Consider the following 18,384-nt stretch of genomic DNA (forward strand, 5'->3'; position numbering starts at 1 on the left):
AGGAGCCCGTCGGCTCAAAGCTCAAGGGAGCCAATTAGTAAAAACCACCGCAATGGAGCGCACACCGCTAGCCCCTCCTCCGGATCGCCCCTCGGGATTCTGGTACTTGTAGTTCAGTAGTGGATCACCCAGGTGGGTGCAAGTCGGTACTTGTTGGACTGATGAATCTCTAGACCCGATACATGTCCCGGGTTTTTGGGTATCGCCCGAGACATGGCTCGGGTTTCGGGATAACTTCCCTCATCAGTAGAGAAAATGGTTTAGGGGTGGAGGAGAAGGCCGCCAAACAACAGTCAATGGCCTCGATGCCCGAACCGGCACGCAGGGCAGCATCCAGGAGCCCGTCGGCTCAAAGCTCAAGGGAGCCAATTAGTAAAAACCACCGCAATGGAGCGCACACCGCTAGCCCCTCCTCCGGATCGCCCCTCGGGATTCTGGTACTTGTAGTTCAGTAGTGGATCACCCAGGTGGGTGCAAGTCGGTACTTGTTGGACTGATGCTTTGAGCTTTGAGCCGACGGGCTCCTGGATGCTGCCCTGCGTGCCGGTTCGGGCATCGAGGCCATTGACTGTTGTTTGGCGGCCTTCTCCTCCACCCCTAAACCATTTTCTCTACTGATGAGGGAAGTTATCCCGAAACCCGAGCCATGTCTCGGGCGATACCCAAAAACCCGGGACATGTATCGGGTCTAGAGATTCATCAGTCCAACAAGTACCGACTTGCACCCACCTGGGTGATCCACTACTGAACTACAAGTACCAGAATCCCGAGGGGCGATCCGGAGGAGGGGCTAGCGGTGTGCGCTCCATTGCGGTGGTTTTTACTAATTGGCTCCCTTGAGCTTTGAGCCGACGGGCTCCTGGATGCTGCCCTGCGTGCCGGTTCGGGCATCGAGGCCATTGACTGTTGTTTGGCGGCCTTCTCCTCCACCCCTAAACCATTTTCTCTACTGATGAGGGAAGTTATCCCGAAACCCGAGCCATGTCTCGGGCGATACCCAAAAACCCGGGACATGTATCGGGTCTAGAGATTCATCAGTCCAACAAGTACCGACTTGCACCCACCTGGGTGATCCACTACTGAACTACAAGTACCAGAATCCCGAGGGGCGATCCGGAGGAGGGGCTAGCGGTGTGCGCTCCATTGCGGTGGTTTTTACTAATTGGCTCCCTTGAGCTTTGAGCCGACGGGCTCCTGGATGCTGCCCTGCGTGCCGGTTCGGGCATCGAGGCCATTGACTGTTGTTTGGCGGCCTTCTCCTCCACCCCTAAACCATTTTCTCTACTGATGAGGGAAGTTATCCCGAAACCCGAGCCATGTCTCGGGCGATACCCAAAAACCCGGGACATGTATCGGGTCTAGAGATTCATCAGTCCAACAAGTACCGACTTGCACCCACCTGGGTGATCCACTACTGAACTACAAGTACCAGAATCCCGAGGGGCGATCCGGAGGAGGGGCTAGCGGTGTGCGCTCCATTGCGGTGGTTTTTACTAATTGGCTCCCTTGAGCTTTGAGCCGACGGGCTCCTGGATGCTGCCCTGCGTGCCGGTTCGGGCATCGAGGCCATTGACTGTTGTTTGGCGGCCTTCTCCTCCACCCCTAAACCATTTTCTCTACTGATGAGGGAAGTTATCCCGAAACCCGAGCCATGTCTCGGGCGATACCCAAAAACCCGGGACATGTATCGGGTCTAGAGATTCATCAGTCCAACAAGTACCGACTTGCACCCACCTGGGTGATCCACTACTGAACTACAAGTACCAGAATCCCGAGGGGCGATCCGGAGGAGGGGCTAGCGGTGTGCGCTCCATTGCGGTGGTTTTTACTAATTGGCTCCCTTGAGCTTTGAGCCGACGGGCTCCTGGATGCTGCCCTGCGTGCCGGTTCGGGCATCGAGGCCATTGACTGTTGTTTGGCGGCCTTCTCCTCCACCCCTAAACCATTTTCTCTACTGATGAGGGAAGTTATCCCGAAACCCGAGCCATGTCTCGGGCGATACCCAAAAACCCGGGACATGTATCGGGTCTAGAGATTCATCAGTCCAACAAGTACCGACTTGCACCCACCTGGGTGATCCACTACTGAACTACAAGTACCAGAATCCCGAGGGGCGATCCGGAGGAGGGGCTAGCGGTGTGCGCTCCATTGCGGTGGTTTTTACTAATTGGCTCCCTTGAGCTTTGAGCCGACGGGCTCCTGGATGCTGCCCTGCGTGCCGGTTCGGGCATCGAGGCCATTGACTGTTGTTTGGCGGCCTTCTCCTCCACCCCTAAACCATTTTCTCTACTGATGAGGGAAGTTATCCCGAAACCCGAGCCATGTCTCGGGCGATACCCAAAAACCCGGGACATGTATCGGGTCTAGAGATTCATCAGTCCAACAAGTACCGACTTGCACCCACCTGGGTGATCCACTACTGAACTACAAGTACCAGAATCCCGAGGGGCGATCCGGAGGAGGGGCTAGCGGTGTGCGCTCCATTGCGGTGGTTTTTACTAATTGGCTCCCTTGAGCTTTGAGCCGACGGGCTCCTGGATGCTGCCCTGCGTGCCGGTTCGGGCATCGAGGCCATTGACTGTTGTTTGGCGGCCTTCTCCTCCACCCCTAAACCATTTTCTCTACTGATGAGGGAAGTTATCCCGAAACCCGAGCCATGTCTCGGGCGATACCCAAAAACCCGGGACATGTATCGGGTCTAGAGATTCATCAGTCCAACAAGTACCGACTTGCACCCACCTGGGTGATCCACTACTGAACTACAAGTACCAGAATCCCGAGGGGCGATCCGGAGGAGGGGCTAGCGGTGTGCGCTCCATTGCGGTGGTTTTTACTAATTGGCTCCCTTGAGCTTTGAGCCGACGGGCTCCTGGATGCTGCCCTGCGTGCCGGTTCGGGCATCGAGGCCATTGACTGTTGTTTGGCGGCCTTCTCCTCCACCCCTAAACCATTTTCTCTACTGATGAGGGAAGTTATCCCGAAACCCGAGCCATGTCTCGGGCGATACCCAAAAACCCGGGACATGTATCGGGTCTAGAGATTCATCAGTCCAACAAGTACCGACTTGCACCCACCTGGGTGATCCACTACTGAACTACAAGTACCAGAATCCCGAGGGGAGATCCGGAGGAGGGGCTAGCGGTGTGCGCTCCATTGCGGTGGTTTTTAGTCCCATAAAAGTTTCCTGTTTGTGCTGGCTGGAGAGCGTCCCTCTCTTCGTCTTGCCGCCGATTTCCTCCTTTTCTGTGTGTTTTTCTGGTTAGAACCACTACTTCCCTCTGAATCTGAGCTAATGTCCGTAGTGACTTTGTCTTCCACATCACTTGAGGGTGTGGATTCTGAGCCCTCTTTGACCGAAAAGAACCTATCACCTTCTGGCGAGCCCCCTCTGGCCCCTTTATGCTCCCTGCACTCCTTCTGTGAGTCCAAGCTTGCCAGGCTCCCCCACTTTGCGCCCTGACTCTCCATAGCATCCATCATTTGATCATTATTCAGGCTTTCTGTATCCCCAGTAGCACCCCTGCTCACCGGTTGCTCAATGCCTATGTCCAGCGTCCTCTGAGCATTTTCGGCCGTTTCCGCGGGAAGCGTACACTCCACGTCTGTTCCCTCCTGTGGCCCAGCAACCGAGCCGCCTGCGTCCTCGAGGACGGCATTCTCTGTTCCAGCGTTTTACAAGGGCGGATGACTCACCGGGGGCCTGTCTGCAATTCCTGTCGGCAATTTCATGCTGAATGACTCCGTTAAGGTAGGCTGCTGGAGGATCAAGTCTTTAGCGTCTTTTTTTGCTAGATTATTGTTTCTCGTTGAGGCGGTGATTTCTTTGCTTAGTCCGTGTGCCTCATTCACCGTTTCACTGGGGGTCACCGCGGCTTGCATCAACTTTGGGTCCAGCTTCTTTTCTTTCTCTGCCTTCTGCTGTTGTGCCATTAAAGCCGCGTTTACTGCGGGAGTCGATCGCTTAGTTGTTGGGGGCATCTTTGGAATAGTCCCGGTGCTCTGCCCGTCCCTCTGACTTTGCGCTTTGATCGCGCTAGCTGCTACTGATGGGGGTTTTTCCTTGTCCTTTTCTTGCCTCCTACGTTGCAACATTCCTCTGGATGCCCTGATACCGCCGTATAAATCCCTCCAGCACTTCTTCAAAATTCTTAATACTGTCAGTGCTCCCCGCTGAATCCGGAGCTCTGTATTAGTACTTGACCTTTGTTGAATCTTTGTCAGCCCGTAAATCAGCCACATAACTGCCTCAGAGTGCCTTCAGCATTTTCCTGGTCAGGAGAGGAAGTAAAGTGCGACTATCCTCTACAACGCTGTAGCGGCCATCTTGCCTCCACTAGGGGATTTATTGGATATGGAGGGGAGGATTTTACAATTCCAGGAACTACAGGAAAAATTTGAGATATCTGGTAACAGCTTTTTTAATTATCTACAGGTAAGAAGCTACTTTGCAAACAAACAGGGAGGCTTAATAGGCTTGGGCCACTGCAGAATATTGGATTACATAGAAAGGAGCATCCACTGTACAAATCGGCAGCTGTATGCAGAGCTTTATGTATTAAAAAATGACCATAGGGAAAAACACGCTAGTAAGTGGGTGGAGAAAGTGGGGTCTCGTCCTGAGGGATTACAGATATTTTTAGATTTGGGGGGACAGTTTTATGCTCAGCGACGCTACAAGCACAGCATTACAAAACACTGTACTCTCTTTACCACACTCCTGCTAGAATTGCACAGTGGGGGGGGAGGGGGTCACAGGAATAACTTGCCCGAGATGCGATTTAAGTAATGCGGATATTGTCCACATGTTTGCGCAGTGTCCACGACTGCATTCAATAAAGGTGGCAATTTAGAAATTTTTGGAAGGATCGTTAGGGATTAGGACCAAAATGACAGATGAACTAATAATGCTGGGGGTGATGGCAGGGGTAGAGGGCCTCCCCACAGAATTTCTGTTTATGGTAGCTGCAGTATATCGGATTGGTATTGCGAGGTCATGGCTTGACAGGGCACCACCGACATTCCAAACATGGGTAGCAAGGCTACTCTCTAGGAACAATCTGGAGAAGGCAATATATGACAGGAAGGGCAGAAGGGCAAGAACATTGGGGAGGAAGATATGGCAACCCATAGATCAGTGGAAAAAAGGGCGGGATAGTGGAGGGATCTCCACTGTTAGGTCTGGGGATGAAGCTATAGCTAATGCAAGAAAATTAAATGAAATTATTTGTGTTATTGTGTATTCTGATTATTTGTGCTGTAATATGTATTGGAATACTTGGAAAAAAGTAAAGAAAAAACTTTAATAAAAAGAATTTTAAAAAAAAGGAAAAGAGTAATTAATCGGACTAATTTTTGTGATGTTTTTTCTGGAGAATGGAAGCATAGTTCAAGTTGTGAGCCATTTTTTAATGAAGAGAGTTACTCTCAGGATAATGATTTGGTGCATGCAGTTGACACCAGTGGTCGCACATATGAGGTGAAGGACGGTTGTCTGGTTGAAAAATACAAAATTATGCATAGAAATGCAGAAGAGATGTTAACTGATGAAGTTTTAGGGAGATGTCCTAAGGCTCCAGTGTATACTTGGAAATGTAGTAGTATTTGTAGTGTGCAACAGGATTAAATTGATTTGTTTCACAATTTCTTACGTACATATACTAAGAAAAGTCTAAAACAAAAAATGAAGATGTTGCAAGAGTTAGGTCCTTGCAGAGTGAGAGAAAAAACAGCTTTGTATGGGCATTCACTGGCTTGTCTTTCAAGAAAAGTATGTCAGAGTGTTTTTCACCATTTTAGGATGTTAGCAGTGCATCATAATAAAGTGAGGAAATTAGTGAGAAGGTTGTATTATGTAAAAAGTCCAGCTCTTAAGCTAAAACAGTTAAACAGTGCTCTTTTGCATGGATCTGCATTAGATGTGAAGAACATTTGTGAAGAAATTGAATTTTATTTTGGTGAAAAAGAGGACAGTGCAGAAACTGATACAATAATAGAAGGTAATGTGGAAGAGAATGTACAGATTTCAAGTACAGAAAATTTGACCATGAAATTACAAAGTTTAAGGTCAATTCAAGTGAAAGGCCTAATTTTTCTTGTGTGTGTTGTCGACGAACTCATTATAATAATCAGAATAGGTTAGTTGATTTATATGTAAAAAGTGAAATGGAAAATAATATTGAGTGGAAGGATTTTGTAACTTATTTGTTGGTAGAAAATTGTTTTGATTTGGGTTCTGATCAATGTATTTGTAAATATTGTTATAATAGATTAAATGAAAACAGAGTGCCGGCTAGAGCTGTTCATAATAATCTGGAGTTGGTAGACATTCCTTCTGAATTGATGGATTTAAATACCTATGAGTCTATTCTGATTCAATGTGTGCATCCTTTTTAGGCTATTGTTCGCATCGAGCCTAAAACAGGGAAATTGCCTCCTTCAGATTTACAGAGAGGATTAAAGAGAAGAGTTGTTTATTTACCTCTAGATTTTAAGAAACATATTGATACAATTGGTGTAGAAAAAGTGGAAGAGGAACCTCTGGTTATTCTAGTTAATGGTGTTCCGACAAAGAGTAAGAAAATCTGGCAAGAATTAGTGGATGTTAGGAAAGTCAAAAAGGCAACGTTGTATTTGGTAAAAAACAATCACTACTACAAAAATGTATATGTTGGAGAAGAGGAAACAACTGTAGAAGAGGACAGCTGGTCAAATTGAAAAAGTTGATGTCTCTAGAAGTGAAGAAATTTATGAACATTATAGTGTTCATCCTTTGCATTCCAAAGAAGTAATGAGGAATGCTATTGACTTGCTTCAATTGAAAGAAGCAAAAGGAAGTCCCATTAGTGTATGTGAAGGAAGTTTGGAAGCTCGTTGTTTTCCTCATTTATTTCTAACAGGTCAAGGTGGACGATATGATGACCGACCTGTTGAAATTCCTGCATCTGAATAACGGACTTTAAGATTATATGCATAAGATCCAAGGTTTCGTCAATGCATTCCATATTTGTTTCATCTACTGTTTGAGAGTGACTTGTCTGGACTTTCTTATGCAGTGAACCATATACTGAAAAGTGGAGTACATCTACAAAATCTTTCGGCAAGGTACTTTATGGATAAAGTCAAACTGCAAGACAGCGTTTTGGAATGTCACGTAATTAATCTCATGGCATGTCAGCGTCATGGGGAATTGAAATGTATGCTAAGAAACTTAGGAACTCCTAAATGGTTCCTCACTCTTAGATGTGCTGAGTAGGCTTGGGGAGACTTACTTCAATTTGTACGAGAGGCAAATGCAAACATTGAAAATATAGAATACAAGACACCTGGAGGACTGTTCTCTGTGGATACTGTTAATGTATGCAGGTATTTCAATCATAGATTGGAAGCTATGATGTATTTTATCACAAACAAAAATAATCCTCTGCTTGGAGAGGTTTTTGATTTCTTTTGGAGAAAGGAGTATCAAGCAAGAGGTGCTCCTCACATACATATGCTGCTATGGATCAAAGATGCACCCAAATTTGGAACAGATTTGGATGACACAGTGATGAGTTTCATTGAACAGTATTCTACATGTGCTGTTCCGAAAAGTACAGAAGAAAACAATTTGAGACATCAAGTTTTACGCTTTCAAACCCATCGTTGTGGAAAATATTGTCGTTGAAAGTTCAAATCCAAGGACAAGTTCTACACATAATGTCGTTTTGGATTTCCACGACCAGTAATATCTAAAGGAAGAGTGCACAATTTTATGTCTTCTCTGCGACATACTGTGACAAGAAAATCACCGAAAAATACATACAACTTAAAAAGAAATGAAGATTCCAAATACATAAATGACTACAACCCAGTTATTTTGTCCATGTGGAATGCTAACATGGATATTCAATATGTTGCTGACAACTCTATTGCTGCGGCTCGATATGTGACGTCTTACATCACAAAATCAGAAAAGACGGAACTGAAGGAAATGTGGGAGGAAATTAAACATGAAAAGAGTCTGAGTAAGAAATTGTACAGTTACAGTCTAAAGATGTTGTCGCATCGAGAAATTGGAGCATATGAATGTTCTGATCAGTTATCATCAGCAAGTCTATATGCCAAATCTAGAAAAATCATGTGGGTGAGTCTAAGTCTTGCTGCAACACGAAACCGAGTTTTGAAATCTGTACAAGAAATTGAGTATTTGGCGGAAAAAGAACCAAACATTACAGATATTTTGAAGACAAACATGTTGGATACATACTATCCAAATAGAAGCAGTCATCTTGAGAACGTTTGTCTCTATGAAGTTCTGCAAAGCTATACTTTTAAGAGAGACATCACAGAAGATATCAATAAAGAAGTATATGCTGTAATTGGATGTGAATGATGTCTGGTGAAACAAAGAAAAGGCCATTTGATTAATCATCGAAAATTGAGTTGCAAATCTCCTGACAAAAGGGAATTTTACTATTTATCTCTTTTGCAACTCTTTAAGCCATGGAGTACAGAAGAGGAACGACTTGGTGATTTTCTCAGTTTTGAAGATTCTTTCAATGCAACCAAGGATACCATAGAATGTCCTCTTTTTGCAAATTATCTTCAAACGTTGAATGAGGAAATACAGCAAGAAGCTACAATTGCAGCAGAGATTGCTAGAGACAGTTCTCAAGACAGTCAGAGTTCTGCTTCATTGAGTCAGGATCCACTAGGAGGACCAATTATCCTAAATGAAGCTGCCACTGCCATGGATGAAGTGGAAAGAGCCATGGAACAAGCTCAGGAGGATATAGTTAACTTAGAAGATTTGGAAAAAGAACTAAATGTTGAGCAGAAACAAATATATGACGAAGTCACAGAACAGATTGAGCATGGTTTATGTCATGAGAAAAAAGAGTGCTCATGTACGTCATTTATGCCTGTCCGACTGTACGTGAGTGAAGAAGCAGGAACTAGAAAAAGTGTTCTGAATAAAGCAATTGCAACTTATTTGCAGAAAAGAACTGAGTCATCGCTCTGTTGTGTTGTTACCGCTCCAACTGGGTTGGCAGCACGTAACATTAAAGGGATTACTTTACATCGTTTATTGATGCTGCCAGTAGAGCATGATAATAAATTACAATATTACAAGCTATCTGGAGAAGCTTATTGTGAAGTTTCCGGAGTCCTGAAGAAAATGAAACTTCTTATCATTGATGAGGTAAGCATGGTATCAAATGTAATGCTTGCTTTTGTGCATTTAAGAATGCAAGAAATTCTTAAAACAGAGTATGATGTGTTATTTGGAGGCAAACACATCATTGTTTTTGGAGATCTACTGCAGCTAACTCCAGTGAAAGGACAACCAGTGTTTAAAATGCTTACGAATGAAGATACCAGGAAGTGCCTAGGAAGCATTGGACATTTTAATATATGGTTAAATTTCAAATATGCAGAACTGCTTCAAAATATGTGACAGGCAAAGGATGAAGATTATAAAAATATTCAGCAAGATGTAAGAATTGGAAAAGTAAGTGAGCATGGCAAAGAAGCTTTACAGGCACGATTATTTTCAAATTTATTTCCAAACGAAAATATTCTCCCAGAGAATATTTTTAAGAAAATTGCTGAAAACAAATCTGTGATATGCTTGATGCCAACTCTGCAAGAATGTTAAATCTTCATCAACAAAATGTTAAAGTTAGAACATCAAAAGATTGTGAAACTGGAAGCTATTGATAAAATAGAGCAAGAAGGAGCAACTATTATTTTGTCAGAAAAGTTGAAATCAAAATTTCGACAGTTAAACAATAAGTAATCTTTATTGCTCAGTTAATTAAAACCATTGCAAATATTAGTACATGGGAAAAATAAAATTATAAAAGTATAAAATGACTATAGGTTCATGATGTTAATAGTCATTGCTGCAGAAATTTATACAGCTTTTCCACAAAACGTGAGTTAAAATCCGTAAGTCCCTTGTATTGCTTGAAGGAAAAGTCTTACACGGTAGAATTGGTCCCTTATATTCCTGCTGTGACTGTGTAGAAGGCATTGCCCCTGGGTTTTAAGCCTTGTTGTAATGTGCGACTTTAATTTGTTTCTTGGTTTTTACTGCAGCTGGTGTCTGCCATCTGGCTTTCCTGTTTCTTTTCTGCTTTCTCTAGAAATTTTACGAAATGGCATGCTAATTGGATGTTTTTTCCATCGAAGCAAGCCATGACCGCTTGCCGGCATGTTCTTATGCCCAGCTTGTTAAAGGGCACTTTTAGGTGTAATCTGCGCTCTGTGACTAAGCCTTTGCAGGTGCAAATTAGATGTTGAATGTCTTCTTTTGCGTTCCCGCATATTCGGCAGTTGATTGTTGCTTTGGACCTTTTCCATGGAGGAAGGTGTTTTTGAGATGGGAGTAGGCCCAGCCGTAGATGCAAGAACTTCTCCTTTATGCTCCTAGTAAACCCAGCTCCTAGGTAACTTTGGTTGAGGCTGCTTGTGTAGCTTTTAATGACCATCCAGCCGTGCGCACGTTTGGCTAGGCTTGCTTTGTCCTCTATAAATGAGATAGCTCTAACAGATTTGTTAACTAGCTGTTTGAAGATGTTATGGGACCCGCTGCATTTCCAGGCTTCTTGTAGGCACAAGGTGTTTATTGATTGGTTTAAATATTTTGCGGCCGTGCTGTTGCTCTTTCTTTCTATCTCTTTCCATAGGTAGAAGTTGAGACTAGCAGCTTCTCCTCTCTGGATTTTGTGCCATCTTTTGGCATAGGCACCCATTCGCTCCAGCGTTTGGTTTCTTAGGCCAAATTCCAGCCTTATTTGTGCCGGCGAGGTGTAAGTGGGCAAACTGAATATCATTCTGATCGCCTTCACTATTGTGCTATTCAATTGCTGAGTGTCTCTCCCTCGTAGGCATTCGCTTCCATACGTTATGGCTGGTGTCAATTTTGCCTGAAATACTTGAAGCAGGGGGGTAAAGCTTCGGTCAGCTACTTTCGTTTTTAGGCCCCTTAGTGCTATTGCTATGCTGATACCCCTTCGTTTGATTGCTTCCTTTTGCTGTTGAAATGAGCCCTTGATGTCCACAATTATTTGATTCTTTAGAGAAGACAATATCTAAAACTGCTGGTTTGGAAAAGGCACTGTATGCATGTTTAAATTGTCGAATAATTTTACGACGGAATTTACATGTGGAAATAGGTTTATTAAATGGAGCAATGGGTCATGTTGTTGATTTTGTGAATTACCGAAATAGAGATGGAATTGAATTTTTAAAAATTAAATTTGATGGAATTGAAGAAGTATAAGAATTCAGTCGTTGTTCTGCTCGATTTTTACTTGTGAAAGATTTATATGTCCGCCGAAAACTGTTTCCTGTTTCTTTGGCATATGCGGTGACTATTCATAAATCTCAAGGTTTAAGTGTAGATAGTGCTTTGGTGAATATTGGAAGTACAGTTTTCAAGGAGGGTATGGCATATGTTGCTTTATCTCGAGTCAGAACTTTATCTGGATTGTACTTGATTGATTTTGATGATACAAAGATTAGTGCAGATCTAAATTGTGTAAAAGAATGTAAAAGATGAAGAAGAGAGTATGCTCAAAATTTACCTCAATATCCTCTATTTGAAAAGCGTGTGGTAGGCCGAAAAAGAAGAAATGAGAACAATTGTAGTGAAGTTGTAGTAAAAAGAAAAAAAGTAGATGAACCAGTAATTGTAAGCAGAAAGGAAAAGGATTCAGTTAAAGATGTTGTTGGATTTCAGTTTGAAAATAGTTCTGGTATCAACTGCTATGCTAATGTAGTGGTTAATGTTGTTTTTATTCTCCAAACTTTACAAGAACAGAGTGTTGAAAATCAGGATCAAAGGTTTTGTTGTTTGTTAAATTCTGTGTTTGAGAAATGTAGCAGTAATAGAACAAAAATAGAAAGTGTTTCTGAAATTCGAAATGTTTTAGACATATGTTCTGGTCTGAATCAATTTTCACAGAATATTCAGCAAGATTGTCAGGAATTTCTAATGTATATTTTTGTTGTATTTCAAGATGAAGGTATAGATGTAGAAAATCTTTTTGGCCTTTCTTATAAATGGCAGCATAACTGCGACAATTGTTCCTTTTCAAGTACTACTACAATAGACACTGAAAGATTTATATATTTGACTTTACCAGACTGCAAATCAGTGTCTTTTAATAATCTAGTTAGAGAAGCAAATCAAAACATGGTCTGTACTCAATGTAAATCTGCAATTCTATCAACATTATTTATACAAAGATATGGACAGTATGTAATTTTAATGTTCCAACGATGTACACCTGATGGAACTAAATTGACAACTTCAATTATTTTCCATGATGGTCCTTCGACAACATCAGGACATTACACAGTTTATTTAAAATGTCAAAAAGGCTGGACTAATTTTAATGCTACTCAATTGACTTTCGAACAACGTTTGCCTTTTGACTTACGAAATTCTTACCTAGTGTTTTTACAACCGATATTTTAGGAAAGGTAATTGGCCTATGAAGATTGGGGCTGTTAATAAATCTTAGTCTGCTGTTCAAAATTACTTTGTGAGTGAGAGTGATCAAGATAATAAAAACCTTGTAGTTGTCATAGAGGTAGTGTAAGTGTATCACATATTTTTTTTTGTCCTCATATATGCCACCAGAAGGAATGTCTCTAGATGGAAACTCTCAAATCTGCCAACACAATACCTAACTGTGCGCCCTGGAGTATTTTATGTTTAGCTTTCGAGAGGTCTCCCAGAGGTAGGCTTTCTACTAGTCCAACTCCCCTGTTCGATGTCAATATACCTTGTCCCGGGGAGGACCAGACCACAAACCCCTGGCATAATCATTGGACTTTGTTGTCTAACTATCCGACCATTTTATCAACGGAGCCCAGATCTTTGTCGCATCCTCTCCCCCACACAGCAGATCTGTTTTACTTATAGCCATGATATTTTTTAGGCAGTCTGCAAACCTAGGGGGGGTTGGAGATTTCCATTCTCTGCAGATCTCCCTCCTGGCGATGACAATCACATAGAATATAAACTGAGTAATACTGTCTCTGATGTCATATTCCTCTAATAAACCCATAAGAATCAGTCTAGGTCTACAAGTGACTGGTCTAGACAGTACCTCCTCTAGAAAAGTGCAGACCAATAACCAGTAGTTTTTAATTTCTGTACAATCTGCAAATATGTGTAGGTCATCTGCCGCTGAATATTTACATCCAGGACAAAAGTGTAGTACTCCCGATATTTTTGACAGTTTTGAGGGAGTCCAATAGACCCTGTATGCCATGTAAAGATGATTTCTTCTGAGATTAGCAGGTTTTATTATTTTTAAAGATATTATGAATGAGTCTATCCAAACCTCCAATTGTTTTTCCGTACCATCTCCCAAGTGTATCACATAGTGAGGGATATCAGTATTATAGGAAATGTTGATCATGAGTGAGCCAGAGGTAGAAATATAACTATTGTTACATGATCAAAAAGACGTTGGAGCTTTTATTTCAGAAAGTCGGGTAAATGGAAGTTTAAGAGTACTATTGAGTAATTTCCGAAGAAAAGGACTTTCCATATACTATTTGGCCTTGTGGAAAAGTAAGTGAATACAAAATGAGTTAAGATATGTTTTTTCTAAGTTTTACATTATTTATTGAAACGTTGAATGAGTTTTTTAAACACAATCTTTTTGATGGTGTTTTTTTTCCTCGCTGTCATATGATGAGTAGTATTGAACTCACTATTTTTAGTAAAATTTAATATATTCTGAGAACAGCAAAAATAAACCATATAACATGTTGTACAAGATATTTTGTATTTTGTATTGTGAAATATATATTATACTCCCCTTGTCTAACGCTCACTGACCTTTTCTACCCTCTATCCCCCCTCTTTACTCACCCTCACTGCCCTTCTCTTACTCTCCTTCACCCCGTTCCCTTACTCCACTTCCCTCACTACCCCTCATTCCCGATTCCTTTACTCCCCTTCCCCTCTTTCCACTCCACCACTTTCCAGCTCACAATCCGTCTGCTTCACTCTCCTTTCCCTTCTTTCCTTCCTTTTCTCCCTCAGTAATTAATCTTCCCTCACTCCCTCTCTCTTATCCTCACTCCCTGCATCCACTCACTTTGTCACTCCCCCTTCCCTCACACTTACTCCCTTTAACTCACCAACACTCCCTCATTTACCTTTCTATGCTCCCTCACTTAGTCCCCTTCTCTCACTCCTTCCTTCACTACCTCTATGTCCTCATTCCCTCACTCCCCTTGTCTTACGCTCACTCGCCTTTATCCACCCTCTATCACCCCTCTTTCCTCAACCTTACTGCCCTTCTCTCACCCTCCCTCACCCCTGTTCCCTTACTCCACTTTTCTCACTTATCCTCATTCCCCATTCTTAACTCTCCTTCCCCTCACTCTCCTCCCGCACTCACCTTTTCCCAGTCCCTCTGCTTCACTCACCTTCCCCTTCTTTCCTTCCTTTGCTCCATCAGTAATTCCCCTTCCCTCACTCGCCTTACTCCACTTTACTCACTCCTTCTCACACTCCCTGTGTCCTCTCACTTCCTCACTCCTCTTCCCTCACTCCCTCTCTGTTACCCTCACTCCCTCTGTCCACCCACTCTCTCAGGCCCCTTCACTCACCCTCATTCTCCTTCCATCCCTCATTGTCGTGAATGCACCCTCACTCACTCCCCCTTCCCTCTCACTCACTCCCCTTTCCTTACTCCCCTTTCCTCATTTAGTTTTGCTAACTCACATTCCTTTAGTATCTTACTCACCTTCAGTTCATTTCTCTCTTCCTCTCTGTTATTAAATCTATCCGCCTCATTATCCTCTTAGTAATTTGCTCTCTCTCTATTTCTTTTTCCCTCTCTCTGTCCTTCACCGTTACTTTATTTCCCTTTCTATGTCCTTCACTCCTACTTTATCTCTTAGTACCTTTTTATGACTTTTAATCTCCTGCCTTGTCTCTTGTATTTTAAAATATATGTTATAAATATTATAACTTATCTTTTTTTCCCTCTTCCACTGATATTAAATTTAGTAAAAATATGTAATTACGTTTACATTACTTATAAGGTAAGTTTGACAAACAAAATTTTGTTTCTCATCAGTCTTTTACTTAACCTCACTACTGTTCTCTCACCCTCCCTCACCCAGGATTTCTTACTCCGCTTCCCTCACTTATTCTCATTCCCCATGATTACTCCTCTTTCCCTCATTCCCCTCCCACACTCAACTTCTTTCAGTCCTCCTGCTTTACTACCCTTCCCCTCTCTTCCCTTCCTTCGCTCCATCACTCATTCCCCTTCCCTCACTCACCTTACTCCACTTCACTCACTCCTTCCCTCACTCCCTCTGTCCTCTCACTTCCTCACTCCCCTTCTATCACTCCCTCTCTCTTAGCCTCACTCTCTCTGTCCCCTCACTTTCTCACTCCTCTTCTGTCACGCTCACTCCCTATAACTCTCCCACAGTCCCTCACTTACCTTTCTTTGGTCCCTCACTGAGTCCCCTTCTGTCACTCCTTCTTTCACTCCCTCTGCCCCCTCACTCCCTGACTCCCCTTGTCTTACCCTTACTTGCTTTTATCGACCCTCTTTCACTCCTCTTTACTCACGCTCACTGCCCTTCTGTCACTGTCCCTCACCCCTGTTCCCTTACTCCACTTCCCTCACTTATCCTCATTCCCCATGTTCACTCCCCTTCCTCTCACTCCACTCCCACACTCACCTTCTTTCAGTCCCCCTGCTTTACTTCCCTTCCCCTCTCTTCCCTTCGTTCTCTCCCTCAGTAATTCCCCTTCTCTCACTCACCTTACTCCACTTCACTCACTCCTTCTCTCATTCCCTCTGTCCTCTCACTTCCTCACTCCTCTTCCCTCACTCCCTCTCTGTTACCCTCACTCCCTCTGTCCCCTCACTCTCTCACGCCCCTTCACTCACCCTCACTCTCCTTCCATTCCTCATTGTCGTGAATGCCCTCTCACTCACTCCCCCTTCCCTCTCACTCACTCCCCTTTCCTTACTCCCCATTCCTCATTTAGTTTTGCTAACTCACATTCCTTTAGTATCTAACTCCCTTCAGTTCATTTCTCTCTCCCTCTCTTCCTCTCTGTTACTGAATCTATGCGCCTCATTATCCTCTTAGCAATTTGCTCTCCCTCTATTTCTTTTTCCCTCTCTCTGTCCTTCACCGTGTTTTAATTTCCCTTTCTGTGTCCTTCACTCCTACTTTATCTCTTAGTACCTCTTTATGACTTTTAATCTCCTGCCTTTTCTCTTGTATTTTGAAATATATGTTATAAAATTATAACTTATTTTTTTTCCTCTTCCACAGACATTAAATTTATTAAAAATATGTAATTGCGTTTTCATTACTTATAAGGTAAGTTTGACAAACAAATGTTGTTTCTCATCAGTCTTTCACTTAACCTCACTACTGTTCTCTCACCCTCCCTCACCCCTGTTCCCTTACTCCGCTTCCCTCACTTATTCTCATTCCCCTTGTTTACTCCTCTTTCCCTCACTCCCCTCCCACACTCAACTTCTTTCAGTCCCCTGCTTTACTTCCCTTCCCCTCTCTCCCCTTCCTTTCCTTCATCACTCATTCCCCTTCCCTCACTCACGTTACTCCACTTCACTCACTCCTTCTCTCACTCCCTCTGTCCTCTCACTTCCTCAGTCCCCTTCTCTCACTCCCTCTCTCTTAGCCTCACTCTCTCCGTCCCCTCACTCCCTCACTCCTCTTCCGTCACGCTCACTCCCTATAACTCACCCACACTCCCTCACTTACCTTTCTTTGGTCCCTCACTGAGTCCCCTTCTGTCACTCCTTCTTTCACTCCCTCTGCCCCCTCACTCCCTGACTCCCCTTGTCTTACCCTTACTTGCTTTTATCCACCCTCTTTCACTCCTCTTTACTCACGCTCACTGCCCTTCTGTCACTGTCCCTCACCCCTGTTCCCTTACTCCACTTCCCTCACTTATCCTCATTCCCCATGTTCACTCCCCTTTCTCTCACTCCACTCCCACACTCACCTTCTTTCAGTCCCCCTGCTTTACTTCCCTTCCCCTCTCTTCCCTTCATTCGCTCCTTCAGTAATTCCCCTTCTCTCACTCACCTTACTCCACTCCACTCACTCCTCTCTCATTCCCTCTGTCCTCTCACTTCCTCACTCCTCTTCCCTCACTCCCTCTCTGTTACCCTCACTCCCTCTGTCCCCTCACTCTCTCACACCCCTTCACTTACCCTCACTCTCCTTCCATTCCTCATTGTCGTGAATGCACTTTCACTCACTCCCCATTCCCTCTCACTCACTCCCCTTTCCTTACTCCCCATTCCTCATTTAGTTTTGCTAACTCACATTCCTTTAGTATCTTACTCACCTTCAGTTCATTTCTCTCTCCCTCTCTTCCTCTCTGTTACTGAATCTATGCGCCTCATTATCCTCTTAGTAATTTGCTCTCCCTCTATTTCTTTTTCCCTCTCTCTGTCTTTCACCGTTTTTTAATTTCCCTTTCTGTGTCCTTCACTCCTACTTTATCTCTTAGTACCTTTTTATGACTTTTAATCTCCTGCCTTTTCTCTTGTATTTTGAAATATATGTTATAACTTATTTTTTTTTCCTCTTCCACAGACATTAAATTTAGTAAAAATATGTAATTACGTTTTCATTACTTATAAGGTAAGTTTGACAAACAAATGTTGTTTCTCATCAGTCTTTCACTTAACCTCACTACTGTTCTCTCACCCTCCCTCACCCCTGTTCCCTTACTCCGCTTCCCTCACTTATTCTCATTCCCCTTGTTTACTCCTCTTTCCCTCACTCCCCTCCCACACTCAACTTCTTTCAGTCCCCTGCTTTACTTCCCTTCCCCTCTCTCCCCTTCCTTCCCTTCATCACTCATTCCCCTTCCCTCACTCACGTTACTCCACTTCACTCACTCCTTCTCTCACTCCCTCTGTCCTCTCACTTCCTCACTCCTCTTCCCTCATTCCTTCTGTCTCACCCTCACTCTCTCCATCCTCTCATTCTGTCACTCCCCCTTCACTCACCCTCACTCACCTTGCATTCCTCACTGTCATCAACTCACCTTTAGTCACTCCCCTTCTGTCATTTGTTCTATCAGGCACATTCTCCCCTTCATTCAGTCATTTCATCCAAACAGTTATGCAGTACACACTCATTGAAAATAAGAACAACACAATATGTAAGAAATATAGTTCTTTTTGGAGAATAGGAGGTAGTTCTAAAAAGAACTGTTTTTTTCTTCTTTTTCAGTTTTTAATTTTTTTTAACTTTTTCCGATCTTTTAAAAAAATGTTGGTATTTTTTTCAGAAAAAAAACAAAACTAGGGAATGCAAAACTGCTCAATAGGAGCAAAAAAGGGGAAAAATTAG

This window comes from Lissotriton vulgaris, chromosome 3_2 (assembly GCF_964263255.1).
Source record: "Lissotriton vulgaris chromosome 3_2, aLisVul1.2, whole genome shotgun sequence".
NCBI classification, from domain to species: domain Eukaryota; kingdom Metazoa; phylum Chordata; class Amphibia; order Caudata; family Salamandridae; genus Lissotriton; species Lissotriton vulgaris.